A 13,454-nucleotide genomic window follows, 5' to 3' on the forward strand; every position below is an offset into this window, starting at 1 on the left:
TTTATTACGTAACCGCGAATTTACATAGGTCGCATACTACGTAAGTCGGGAGGTTACTGTAATTGCATTTTATATGTATCTATAGTTGCCCAGTATATGCTTTTTAACTTGCTTTTAAATTTTGTTTATATTATAAATGATCAATAATCCAAAAATAACATAAGCAAAATAATAAAATCTTGCATATATGTAAATACCAGCAAAAACCTGCTTGGTGATGCTATGATAGTTTGGAGCATTTAACTTTTAATCAGTATAGTGAGGTACATGGGTATAACCATGGCACTTTTTTTAATGCGAATTCCATTCATGAAAGATTATAAAGTCTCAGCCATAACTATGCCGTTACTCCAAAATATTGAAAAACTCTCATAAATTAATTTATGAGAGTACTAATTCATCGTACTAATTTATAATTCAATTTCAAGCAACTTTGGGCCTCCAATAAGAAGAGTGGTGTTGGCTCAAACTAAGAAACAAAAATTAAGAAAGCCAGACCCAGAGGTGGTGATACCAAGGTGGAAGAGAGAGCTTGGTCCACCTTTACCATGAGTTGCCTCAGTACTGAAGATACTTCGGGTGCAAACTTTGTTTGCTTACACTTGGATAAAGGATTAAACTAAATTTATTATAGTCTGGCCAAGTGAAAAAAAAAAAAAACTTCCAACAACTTTCTCTAAATCTAGAGTAATTTAATAATAAGGTGAAACACCTTTTGGCAACTCGTATAGGTAAATATGACTTCTCCATTGCTTCTGCCTTAGTATCATCACTTCTGGGTCTGGCTCCCACTGACGAGACCTCAATAAAGGTCAAAACCAGTCTGGGTAGTGGCCCTTCCCTTAATGCATAACATTATATATGTCTGCAAGGAGATGTGCTATGCATTATGGGAGATACTAAGACAAGGAGTGATGAGAGCTTGGTCCACCTTTACCACGAGTTGCCCCAGTCCTGAAGATACTTCAGGTGCAAAATTTGTTTGCTTACACTTGGATAAAGGATTAAACTAAATTTATTATAGTCTGGCCAAGGGGGAAAAAAAACTTCCAAAAGATGATAAACTTTTGAATGGGTGTTATAGGATATTGTCTGATGAAATTTTTTGTTATATGGAAGGTAGGAGGAGAGAACACGGGGTCATCCATGGAAGTTAAGTTTGTTCGCAGTCAAGAAAGGGGTAAGAACTAGGTTTTTCTCTCACAGAACAATAAGTGAGTGGAATAGTTTGCCTTTAGGAGTAGTGAGTGCATCTAGTGTCAATGAATTTACGAGAAAGTAGCATGACTGGTTTTTGATTAGGTTCAAGGCTATCTGGTGAAAAGACATGCTGTTAGGAAGTTCCTGAAAGATCCTGAATGGGTTTTATAGGATATCATCTGATGAAATTTTTTGTTATATGGAAGGTAGGAGGAAAGAACATGGGGTCATCCATGGAAGTTAAGTTTGTTTGCAGTCAAGAAAGGGGCAAGAACTAGGTTTCTCTCTCACAGAGCAATAAGCAAGTGGAATAGTTTGCCTTTAGGAGTAATGAGTACATCTAGTGTGAATGAATTTAAGAGAAGGTATGACAACTGGTTTTGATTAGGTTCAAGGCTATCTGATGAAAAGATGTACTGTTAGGAAGTTCCTGAAAGATGAGTGATTTTTGTTGATTTATTTCTTAGATTTTCAATGGCTGGAGAACATTCTGATGTAAATCAGAATGTTCTCCAGCTTGAACATTATCATAGAATTCCTTAACTGTAATGGCCTAAAGATCTATTCTTATTTTGCCATCTGTTATTATCCACCATATATATGTTTTGAAAATCTGTTAGAAATCTGAAATTCTAAATTTTTTAAAGATTTGGTTGTGAATGATTAATCTAGAATCCTATTAATTCAATGGATTTAGAGCTGTTGTTTGGAGTCTTCTTCATAGCTGGCTGATCTCTTTAAGTAGTGTTTGATTATTAATGATCTATGAATGATCAGGAATTAAACTTGGATACAAGGCTGGAATTACAGGAGTTGAGGTGAATAAGTCATATTCTTGAAATCTTCAGACCATCATTTCTGTTAAAGTTAAGGTAGTTTCATTAGTCCTTCACAAGTTTCCTTAAATGTGCACTAGGACCAACATCCATTCAGTTCTACATATCTGGTGCGTGATCAGAATGGTCCAAGCTGATGTATCATATTATCATCCTGTCACCCTACAGCAAGTTAAAGGCAAACTTGATTTGGTATACCTCATGCAGGGGTGAAAGAAAGAAGAAAGGGATCTTTGGATGAGCATTTTAATTTTATGGAAAGGATTATAACCCAGACTAGTTTCAACTGTTACTGAAATCTTATCAGTTGGAACAAGATCCATAAGAATATTGAAAGCTAAATTAATGCAGAAATGATATTTTTCATATACAAATAATTTGCAAACAGCAAAAAAAGAAGTATCAAAAAAAGAATATAATTTCTTGTCAAGCATAATTTACATCACAAAGAAAAAAAAAAAATGCTAGAACTATCTCTCACTCACAGTATTATAATACTCTGGGAGGGGGGGGGGGGAGATACACCTACAGTGATGTGATGATATACTTTGCTGTTTGTATATGAAAAATATACCTTCGGCATTGATTTAACACTATCCCCACCGATAAGACTTCAATAAAAGTTGAAGCCAGTATGCATTATGATCATGCATGGAAAACATAATGCATGGAAATATACACATCTGAAAGGAGGCACACAGTGAGTACTGTGCATTATGGGATACTGAGAAAATTTGATATAATGTCAACAGCCTCAATAAACAAACAGCCTATCATGATGATACTTCACGTGCAAGCTTATGTCTGCTCATGCTTGGGTATAATTTCTTGTCACACATAATTTATATGTGACAATGAAAGAAAGGCTTTATTTATTTTATTTTTCAAATTAAGTAACATAAAGGGTTGCAACAAATAACGATATTCTTAGAACAACAGCCAGTTAAGTTCAGCATTATTCTAGTACTTACCAGTGACAGCAAAGTTTGTTAAATTTGTTGTTTTTTATTAACTCCTGGTGATATTACTAACATTGAGAATGAAATGTTGAGTAGAATATCATCATCTTCATCATCAGTGGCTCTAACAGACATTTAAGTGCCCACAACCTTCTAAGTATCCTCAGATTTCATAACCGTAATTCCAGGATAAGTTGATTAATCCTATGCCTGTAAGTAGGGTTATACGTCAGCATTTATGCAGACATGTCTGCATTTTGATAATGAAAATACTGTCTGGTTACATGTTTGTGTCTGGAACGAGTTGGTCAGGCAATGGGGTGTCAGCATTTTGGCATTTCAGAATATGGTAACCCTACCTGTAAGTATTCTTTCTTATACCTTCTTTATCTCTCTCTCTCTCTCTCTCTCTCTCTCTATCTGTGTGTGTGTGTGTTTTGAGTTTTCCTCCCAATAGTAACTCCAAGTAACCCCACCAGGGGATAATTTATTCCTACATGCTCCATTCCATACAATGCATATATTACACGTAGCTTAAAAGTACTAATTAGCATTTGTATTTCCAATTTGTATTCAATATTCATATTTACATTTTTGTTTTTACATCTATATGTACATATTCTGACCTTTACATCCATATTTATATTTTTATATATACATATATTTATTCCTCAAGGGCTCACTTTAGTGAGTACGGGCATGGCAAACCCGAGGTACCTGATGCTGGACCATGCCTTACTTCATGTAATATACATCTGTTATATTATCTGTAGACTGGTCCCTCCCCTTTTTTCTTTCCTTCTTGCTACCTTCCCCCCCAATGCTATTAGAATATTCAAGGGCTAGGGGTGAATCTTTCCTATTTTGCTATTTCATCTTATGTGGAAAGGGCCTCTGCAACCCTACCACTTTCTTCTGGCAGTGACTTCACTCCAAAATGCTACTATGATTGGGCCTAATAATGCATCTCATGCTGCATCGGCTGTGGCGCAGAATAATCAGAGCCGCGTTCAGGGCTTAGGCAGAGGGTCTTGTTCGAGAAGTATATTACAGCCTCCATCAAAAGTCAGTGATACCGTGAATGAACAACACAGAATGTATAAGATTAATCTTAGAAAGGAATTTTACATAGGTACATGGAATGTCAGGGGTTTACAGATGGGTACTCTTGAGATTGTCTGTAAAGAGATGGATAGGTATAAAATTAACATCTTGGGAATTACAGAGACCAGATGGAATGGAGAAGGTCACTTCAAAAGACAGGATGGTAAGCTAGTTATTTACTCAAGTGGTGACTCAAAACATCATGGGGTAGCTGTGATACTGAAGACAACTCAGGCAAAAAGCCTTCTTGGTTATAACCCCATTAATGATAGGATACTCTCCATTAGACTTAAGGCTCGGTCTACCAATGTATTAATTGTGGTAGTTTATGCACCCCACATGGATAGATCTGAAGAAGAGAGTGAAGAATTCTATGAAAACTTACAAACTGTTTTGGAGAGACATACCAAGGAGAGACATACTGTACATCTTAGAAGACTTAAATGCAAAAGTGGGAAAGAGTATGAGAGCCAGGACGGAGTGTGGCATGTTTGGTGTGGGTGAACGTAACACCCATGGTGAAAGACTGTTGCAATTTGCCCGTGCTAACAGATTAGTTATTACCAATCCTGCTTCCAGAAACATCCACGACAGACCTATACTTGGAGATCCAACATTGATAGGTCAAGGCACCAGATAGATTACATCCTGTCTCTCCAGCGGTGGAAGACAAGCATCTCTGATGTGCATACTTGTCCTGATTGCCAAAGTAAGACTAAGACTCCGAAAACTTCCAGGTCAGGCACATTCCACATAGATTGGATGTTAGAGTAATTCCTAGTGGATTCATCAACTCGGCTGGATGATTTTTTGGAAGCCAATGAGGAAATCTCACCAGAAATGCTTTGGGAAAGAGTCAAGATGATAATACAGGATACAGTGAAGACGTATCTCAGCCCAATAAGAAAACCAAGAGACCCATGGATATCAGATTCAACATGGGAACTAATCAAAAGAAGGCGGTTGGAAAAACAAAGAGACACAGGGACTGAAGAATACAAGAGATTACATAGAGAAATCAGAAGAGCCATCAAGCAGGATAAGGAAAAGTTCTATACTAATAAATGTGAAGAAATAAGAGTTCCAGATGAGAAGGCATAATTATAAAAGGATGTTTTATTTAGTTCGTGACTTAAAGCACAAGTTCAAGCCTAAATTGAATGTCATAAAAGACAGGAATGGATCATTACTAATAGAAGAGTTGGAAATCAAAAACAGATGGAAAGAATACTGTGAGGAACTGTACAGCAGAGTGGATAAAGAAAATGTAGAGACCTCCCACCAAGAAAATTTTGATCTGGAACCTCCTCCACTTAGGCATGAAGTTGAAAGAGCAGTTAAGCAGCTCAACAGTAATAAGGCCACAGGGGATGGAGGAATAAGAGTGTGATTACAAGGATATGGGAGACAGGATCATGGCCTAGAGCAGGGTTTCTTAAACTTTTTCTATGACGGAACACTTCACAAATCCTGAAATGCTCACGGAACACCTTGATTAGTTTGTAATGTATTAATTAATAATTAATCGGTAATTTAGCTTATTTTATTGTTAATTAATAATTGATAATTAATCATTAATGATTGATAATTAATTAGTAATGATTAATTAATTAAACATCAATTAAACCAACATTAAATTAATTTGTGCTGATTTTCATTGACATATCCCATTCTGATCACCAAAAATTTAGTGAATACAGACTTTTTCTCCTGTGTGCTGGTTTTGTAGGTTAGGTAAATATAAATAAAATAAATGAGTAAATCTAAGCGTTAAGAATAAACAATCATTTATTGTCAAATGTTAATTAGTAAAAACAAAACACATAAAAATAGTAAAAGTATATTGCAAATTAAGTTCTTAATGACTCCGATGTTTTTGGGTCTTTGAATTACAAATTCTTTTGATATAAGGCACAATATCAGAAAGTTGAATTTTCATATTTGGTGTAGCGTCGAATCTGTTCCTGGACTTTGATTTGGTTGCAGCATAATATGAAAATCCTGCCTCGCATAAATATGTCGTTGTAAAAGGAAGTAAAACAAAAATAGCTAGTTTTGACACGCTTGTCCAGAAATCATTTATTGGCAGTTCCTTGTATTTTTTGTTTTAAATCAGAGTCACTAATTAAATCAATTAAATTTTCATAGTCACTTGCACTGAAGCCTGCTGGCTTAGCAGGCTTCAGCGCAAGCGCAAGGAATCGCCGAACTTTATATAAAAACAAATAGAATTGTGTTGTAAAGGTAACTTTAGTATGAAAAACAATAAGATTATAAATAAGAAATGTCGAATAATATAAAAGTAAACGAATAATGCAAAATAGTAAAAAAAGACTGCAACACACAAAAGTAAATATGAATTGTAACAATACTTGTAAGAAAAGTACTAAACCGTATCAAATAATGTAAAAGCAATTGTAATAAGAATGATTTGATAAAATGTTCAGTAACAAAAATTAAACAGTTCGAAATAAATCAGATATTAATTATAAAATTAGTTAAAAGAGTAAGAATTCTTTTTTTTTTAAAAGTCGCCTCGCCTACTCCCTATATACGGGAATAAAAAGCGTTAGCTGATTTTTTTTTCCCGAGGGCCCGGTCCCAACAAATTTACTCGTAAATACCTTTCCAAATTTTTTTAAAGTTCATACATTAACATAAGTATTAATAATTAATTATGGCATATTCATAAAGAGTATTAGTACACTTATGTATACGGTGTGGCATGTTGACAAATATAAATTACACTTAAATTAGTTATCAATCACTGGACTAATGAAATGTTGTAGCATGTCGTAGTTTATTCAGGCAAACATCATTAAATTAATTTGTGCTGATTTTCATTTACATTTCCCATTCTGATCACGAAATATATTTATAATATTATTATAAGTACTTACGAGTGAATGCAGACTTTTTCTCCTGTGTGCTGGTAGTTTTCCCCTCCTTTTGTACATCCTGGAGATCTTTGTAGGCTTCAGGTTGATGACTCACTATCTGTTACGTCACAAACACCTTCAATAAGAGATTTCTCAATACCAAAATTAAACAAAGTGCCTTGTCTCTTATTCATATCAGATTTTAACTCTGTATTCCTATTACTTTTAAAAAAATCACGGCACTCCAGTTTCAGAACAAGCACTTACACACTGCTATACAAACTTGCGAAGAAATTATTTAGTAGTAATAGATTTGAGAACCAGATACAGACTACCTTCATCTTCAATTTCAGTGGAAAAATTTGCTGATTGGTTACTGATATTTGCAATGCAGATGTTATTTCATTCAGTTTTGAGAACATGCCGCCCATTGTTGTAATGGGCTTGCAGGCAATTTTTATGACCCGTCATAAACAGCAGCATTTCCTCTCCCAAATGTTGAAAGGCTTTTGATGTGTGAAAATTAACGATACACAGATGTTATTAGGTGGTCTGGGTCTGAGCTTTTCGACTTATTCACGAATATTATCCTCCTCGGAATATTTTTACCATAAAATATATTTATTCATGAAAAACGCTTAGAAAACTAAAATTACAAATTTCAGAACTTCTCGCGGAACACCTATTCACCTTCTGCGGAACACTAGTGTTCTGTGGAACACAGTTTGAGAAACCCTGGCCTAGAGACTGGAAGAAGTCAGTTTTCATACCACTACAAAAGAAAGGTGACATGAAAGCATGCAAGAATTATAGAACTATTAGTTTGATATCTCATGCAAGCAAAATTTTATTAAAGATCATGCTAAACAGGATTGAAGCCAAAGTTGAGGCAGAGATGCCCAAGGAACAAGCAGGTTTTAGGAAAGGTAAGAGCACCAGAGATCAGATCCTTTGCCTTAGTTAGATCATAGAAAAATATAAAGAATTCAGACTCCCTCTGGTAATGTGTTTCTTAGACTACTCTAAAGCTTTTGACTGTGTCGAGCATGTGAAACTGTGGGAAGTAATGAAAAGAATGGGTTTACCTCAACACATTATCAGGTTGATAGCCAACTTGTATAAGGAGCAAGAAGCCACAGTAAGAATAGGTGTTGGATTGACTGACTGGCTTCAAGTTGGAAAAGGAGTTAGACAAGGATGTTTACTTTCTCCTCACTTGTTTAGTATATATGCAGAGGACATCATGCGTCAAGCATTGGATGAGCTCAGGACAGGAATTACAATAGGAGGTAGATTGATCAGTAATCTGAGGTACGCTGATGATACAGTACTCCTTTGTAATGACAAGGAAGAACTAGGACTAATTCTTGACAAAGTTAACAAGATCAGTAATAACAGAGGACTTCAACTCATTCTAGCAAGACAAAGATCATGGTTCTCAAAGGAAAAACAAACAGAGAAGCTCTTGAGAAACAAATGTATCTTAATGGAGAAAGATTTGAGGAAGTCAGCAAGTTTGAGTACCTGGGATCCATTATTAATGTGAAGAATTGCTGTTCAGAAGATGTCAGAAAAAGGTTAGGAATGGCTAAAACAGTCAGAGACCTGTCTAAAATCTGGAAGGATGGATCTATCTCCATGGGAACAAAGTTGAGGATTTTAGATGCAGTTGTTTTTCCAACAGCGACTTATGAATGCGAGACTTGGAACCTAAAGAAGTCAGATAAGAAAGGGATATCTGCTTTTGAGATGTGGTGTTACAGAAGGCTTTGAGGATATCATACACTGAAAGGCGTACAAATGAATGGGTGTTAGAAAAGATTAGTAGAAGTTACATTAACAACTTTAAGGCTCCTTAAGGATATTGACAGAAGAAAGTTAAAATATTTTGGACACATAGAAAGGATGGAAGGAGGACTTCTCAGAACAGTAATAGCAGGTAAAGTTCCTGGAAAAAGAGGCGGGGTAAACCATCAATGAGATGGATGGATGGCGTGTGTGGAGTGACTGATCTTCAGAGAGTTGAGGCTGCCAGAAGGGCAAACAACAGGACTACATGGTGAGGCCTAGTGTGGAACATCATTGAGCATCGGAGTGACCATACGGCATCTGTAGATGCCCTGTGAACACAGACGACGACATATATGTACACTATATAATTCATACAATATCAGTAATTTATGTTACATTAACAACTGGAAGTTGATCTCATTGGCAAATTAAATTAATTGTGAGTAATACTTTTTGATAAGTCTCTGTTTTGACACTGGTCACTTGTCTCCAGAAGTGATGACGTATTGTATTAGGGGCATTCGGATGGAGTCCAGTAGCTAACAGCCACGAAGTATGTGGTCTGAAGTATGTATCTACAAATGAATGATGGCGATTCAAGAATATGGAATCTGTGTAAGTAGTGTCTTAGTTTTCCATGTCCCATGAGCAGCATGGTTACACTTGGAGAAATCACATGTGTTTTCAGCCAGAGTCTGCTTCTGATGCTTGGCAAGAATTCTTTTGTTGTTGATCCATTTTTTTTTTATGTTTTCCATTCTTCCCACAAGTCTAGGCTTCTTTCTTCTGCAAGTGCTTTTTTTATAACGGATTTCGAGTACTTTTGGTAACTTGTTTCTAGCCTTTAGTTTCTAGCTGCTTCTTTAGCCAGCTGATCCACTCTCTCATTTTCTGCTATCCCAGTATGCACATTCACCCAACAGAAACTTTATTTCCCATTCCTCTACAGTGAGATTCCACACCAGATTTCTTGCCTGTTCTATTAACGCCATGTGGTTGTTCTGGTTTTTTATGCCGTCTATAGTGCTTCTGCTATCACTGTAAATTGTTGCTATCTTTTGATGAGAGGTGTTGAGTTCTAATTCCCAGAGATATGTAAATGAATGAACTATAATAAGTTGTTCTGCTTGGTTGTTGGAACAGACAGGATGCAATCTAGAGCAGCATTCTTGTATAATGAACTGCCTGTTATATGCAATGAAAGAACAGCTGACGTTCCCTCCGGTTTTGCTTCTGTCAGTGTGTGTATATATGGAAATTGTTACTATCAGAGCTTTCCTTCTCCTTAATGTATGTTCTCTTTGTTGGTGAGGTCACCTACTGTAGTGAAGCGGACATCCATAGCAATTTTTGATCGATGTTCTAGTTTTCGTTATATCTTCCGGAAGTGACTTCATATATAAGAGAGAATTCTCGTATTTTCAGGCAGATCAGTGTTAGAGCTGCAATAATGCAAGCTGCCTCAGAAGATATTGTCCTGTATCCTTTAATTATATGTATGGCTATAAGGTGTTGAACTCTGACTCTGTTTAGCTTTTGTTGATTTTTCTTTGATTTTAGTGTATGTTTACAGGCAGGTGCAGCATAAGATATTAATGGCAGTATAGCTCTGGTGTATATACTGTTTTCAGCACTTGCTGGCCTAATCCCCACTTAATTTTTGCTGACTTTGCTAGGTTTACAATTTGTAAGCTTTTTTTGGCAACATATGAGATGTGTTTGTTGAAGGTAAATTTTTCATCTATTCTTATGCCTAGGTATTTTAGCTCACTGGCTACCTCGATAACTTCCTCATTTAGGAAGACCGTTATAGGTTGTTTTAATTTTTTTACATGAGATGTGGGGCACTTTAGACTTGATATTATTGAAGGTAACTTTCTTCTCGCGTGCCCACTCTCCAATTTTAAAGAGTTCTTCATTGGCTGTTACTTCTAACTGTAAGCCGTCACGTCCCCAAATCATTATCATCAGACACTATGACTTTTGATTCAGTAGTGAAAGGAAGTCTTAATATCAAGTCATAATAAGTAAGTTTTTTGGACATTTTGAATCTCTTAATTGATTGATTATAGCTGGCCACCACGCAGCATCGAAGGCTCCTTGTACGTCGAGTGAGATCAGTAATACATCTTTTTTGTTGCTATAAACTGTCTTCTGTGATCTCTTTAACCTCCATAATTGCATCTACTGTACTTGATTGACATCTAAATGCATACTGATTGCTGCTTAATAGGTTTCTTGAGTAGACATAGTGCATTATTCGCTTTACCAGAAGTTTTTCTAGCACCTCACCAGCAACGTTTATGAGACTGATTAGCCTGTATTTGCTAATTTCGTCAGATGTTTCTTTTCCTGGTTTGATTATGGGTATAATTTTAGAGCATTTCCACACTAAAGGAAATCATCCTCTTTTTAGGCATTCATTGTAAACTGTTGTTATGAATTCGGAGAATTTGACAAATGCTCTTAGGTGTTTATCACTGGTTATTCTGTCCTTCCAGGAGTTTTTCTTGGATCCACTGATCTCAATACTGACTAAATTTCATTAGTTGTAAATGAGTCATCATTAGGAGTATCTGTGTCTGTTTTCATTCATCTGTTGATTCATTTTCATAAGGAATAAACTTGTTTATCATAATTAGCTGCAGTTTCTGCTAAGTTTTTAGTGTAGGTGCCACCTGTTTTCTTGATAGCTGATAATATAGGTGTTGTCTTATTCTTGCTTGCTGCTAATTTATATATGCAATTCCAAGGATTCGATACAGTTGAAACAGTACAGAATTTTTCCATGATTCTGTTTTTGCGTTTGTAATTTTGCACTGATAGCTGTATTTGGCTTTATAGTAGTTCTGTCTTCTACTCTCTCTTAAATATTGGCTATTGTATGTTCTTTGATGTAGTCGCCTGAGTGCGTTAACACGTTTTTTTTTTGAAGACTGTTCCACGAAGGTACTGATTTTCTTCCATCGATGTTTAGCTTCTTGGTTGTTCTGAGTGTTTGGTCACTGGATTTTTTCAGATCTGATGAAAGTGCAGAAGCAAGGAAGTCTATATATCGGCTTGTACCGATACCCAGATGGCAAGGTTCTTGTCTAAACTGAGCTGTTGTTCGCAGATACCATTTTAGGTGATGTTCTGAGATTAGGCATGAAAATTCTCTTTTTAATGCTTTTACAAATATCTCTAGATTGGTTTTATTGGTAAAGTACTTGATGTTAATGTAATGGTTTGTGTTGTGTATTCCATTTAAATTTTTGTTACTGATAATGAAACTTAATATGCGATGATCAGAACAGCTTTCCTCTTCCTCACATCTCCATTCAGAAACCTGGGGGGGGGGGGGTAAAATTGTGTCTTTTGCTATTGTCAGATCAATGAAGCTTCTTCCTGTGGTATTTTCAAATGATGGAGTAGTTGTGGTATAGTGCATGTAGGGAATTTGATGCTAAGAACTCTTCCAATTTTTACCTCTATTGTTTGTGTTCTCATTAAACCATAAAACCGAATGGGCAATACTATCTATTCTGAGAATTAGGCCATGGTTGATGGTAAAATCCACGATGTTACCCATTTTTTCTAAGTCATATTTTATATCAGTGTAATAGTTTAGATACATATTTGCAGCAAAAGTTTTAGTTCCTCTGTATGCAATTTTGATAAGTACAGAGTCCTCGTTGCTGTGCTGAGAAATTAATATTGCCTCAACTTCAGGGTTGACCGCGAGTATTGCAGCTCTCTTTCTTTCTTTCTAATCCTTTGGAAAATATTGTATAATTAGTTGGAAAGCTGCATAGTTTGTTGTTGATGTTGTAGGATTCTTGTATTAATGCTAGTCCTATATTTTTTCTATTTATAAGTTCTGTTAAGTTATTTACAGCCTTGATAGAGCGTTGAAGATTTATACCAGGGAAGTAGTGCTGTTTCCACTAGCTTTATTATTGCTTTCCATGTTTTGAATTTTGAGCTCTCTATAGTAGTGTATGTTTGGGCAGTCTTTGCTTAGTGCCATGTGTTTGCAGTCGCTTTTGGTTTTGGCAATTTATGCAGTTCATCTCAGACTTATTTCGTGGGCACTCGCTGAACTCATGTTCTTTAGAGCAGAATGGACAAGTGGTTTTTTTTCCCCTGCAGTCTTATGTATGACGGAATTTATTGCAGTTAAAGCACCTCAGAATATTTACGTAGTCTGCACAATGGCAAATTCTCCACAGAATTTTAACACAGGTTTTCTGCAATTTGGTCCTCACCATTGGATTGATATTTTTATGATATTTTTAGTTTTTTTTAGAAGTCTGTTGTTCTATTGATACTTTAGTTTCATTTTTCATTTTATTGAATACCTTCGTTAGTTCGCTCACTGCAGTTAGTATGTCCTTTTTAAAATCATTTCTTAGATTATTACCGCTTACTTCGGCAACGTTACACAGCAAATCGAGAGCTTTTTTTGAACTCTAATTAGTCCCATGCCACCATCTTAATGTTACTTAAAGTTGTAGTGTTATAAGTTCCTATTGAACTGCTATGACTTCTAAGGTACAAAGTTTAAGAAAATGTACTTATAGTTTTGCTGTTTATTTCTAGAAGTGGTGCTTCCATGGAATTAGACCTCAGTGTGTGTGCGTCCCAAAGGTTGTGGGACAAAAAAAAAAAATTTTCAAGGAGAAAATACCCTGCCACTTCTGTAT

General features: G+C 35.8%; 1 protein-coding gene across 4 annotated transcripts in view; it reads right to left on the reverse strand.

Moving 5' to 3' along the window:
- The window catches only part of LOC150107404 (inositol polyphosphate-4-phosphatase type I A), a 484,038-nt gene that overhangs the window by 439,075 nt on the left and 31,509 nt on the right, over window positions 1–13,454 (reverse strand). The gene's annotated exons all lie outside the window — the stretch shown is intronic.

This window comes from Typopeltis vanoorti, chromosome 4 (assembly GCF_054136105.1).
Source record: "Typopeltis vanoorti isolate ZY-2024b chromosome 4, IOZ_Tvanoo_1.0, whole genome shotgun sequence".
In the NCBI taxonomy this organism is placed as follows: Eukaryota; Metazoa; Arthropoda; class Arachnida; order Uropygi; family Thelyphonidae; genus Typopeltis; species Typopeltis vanoorti.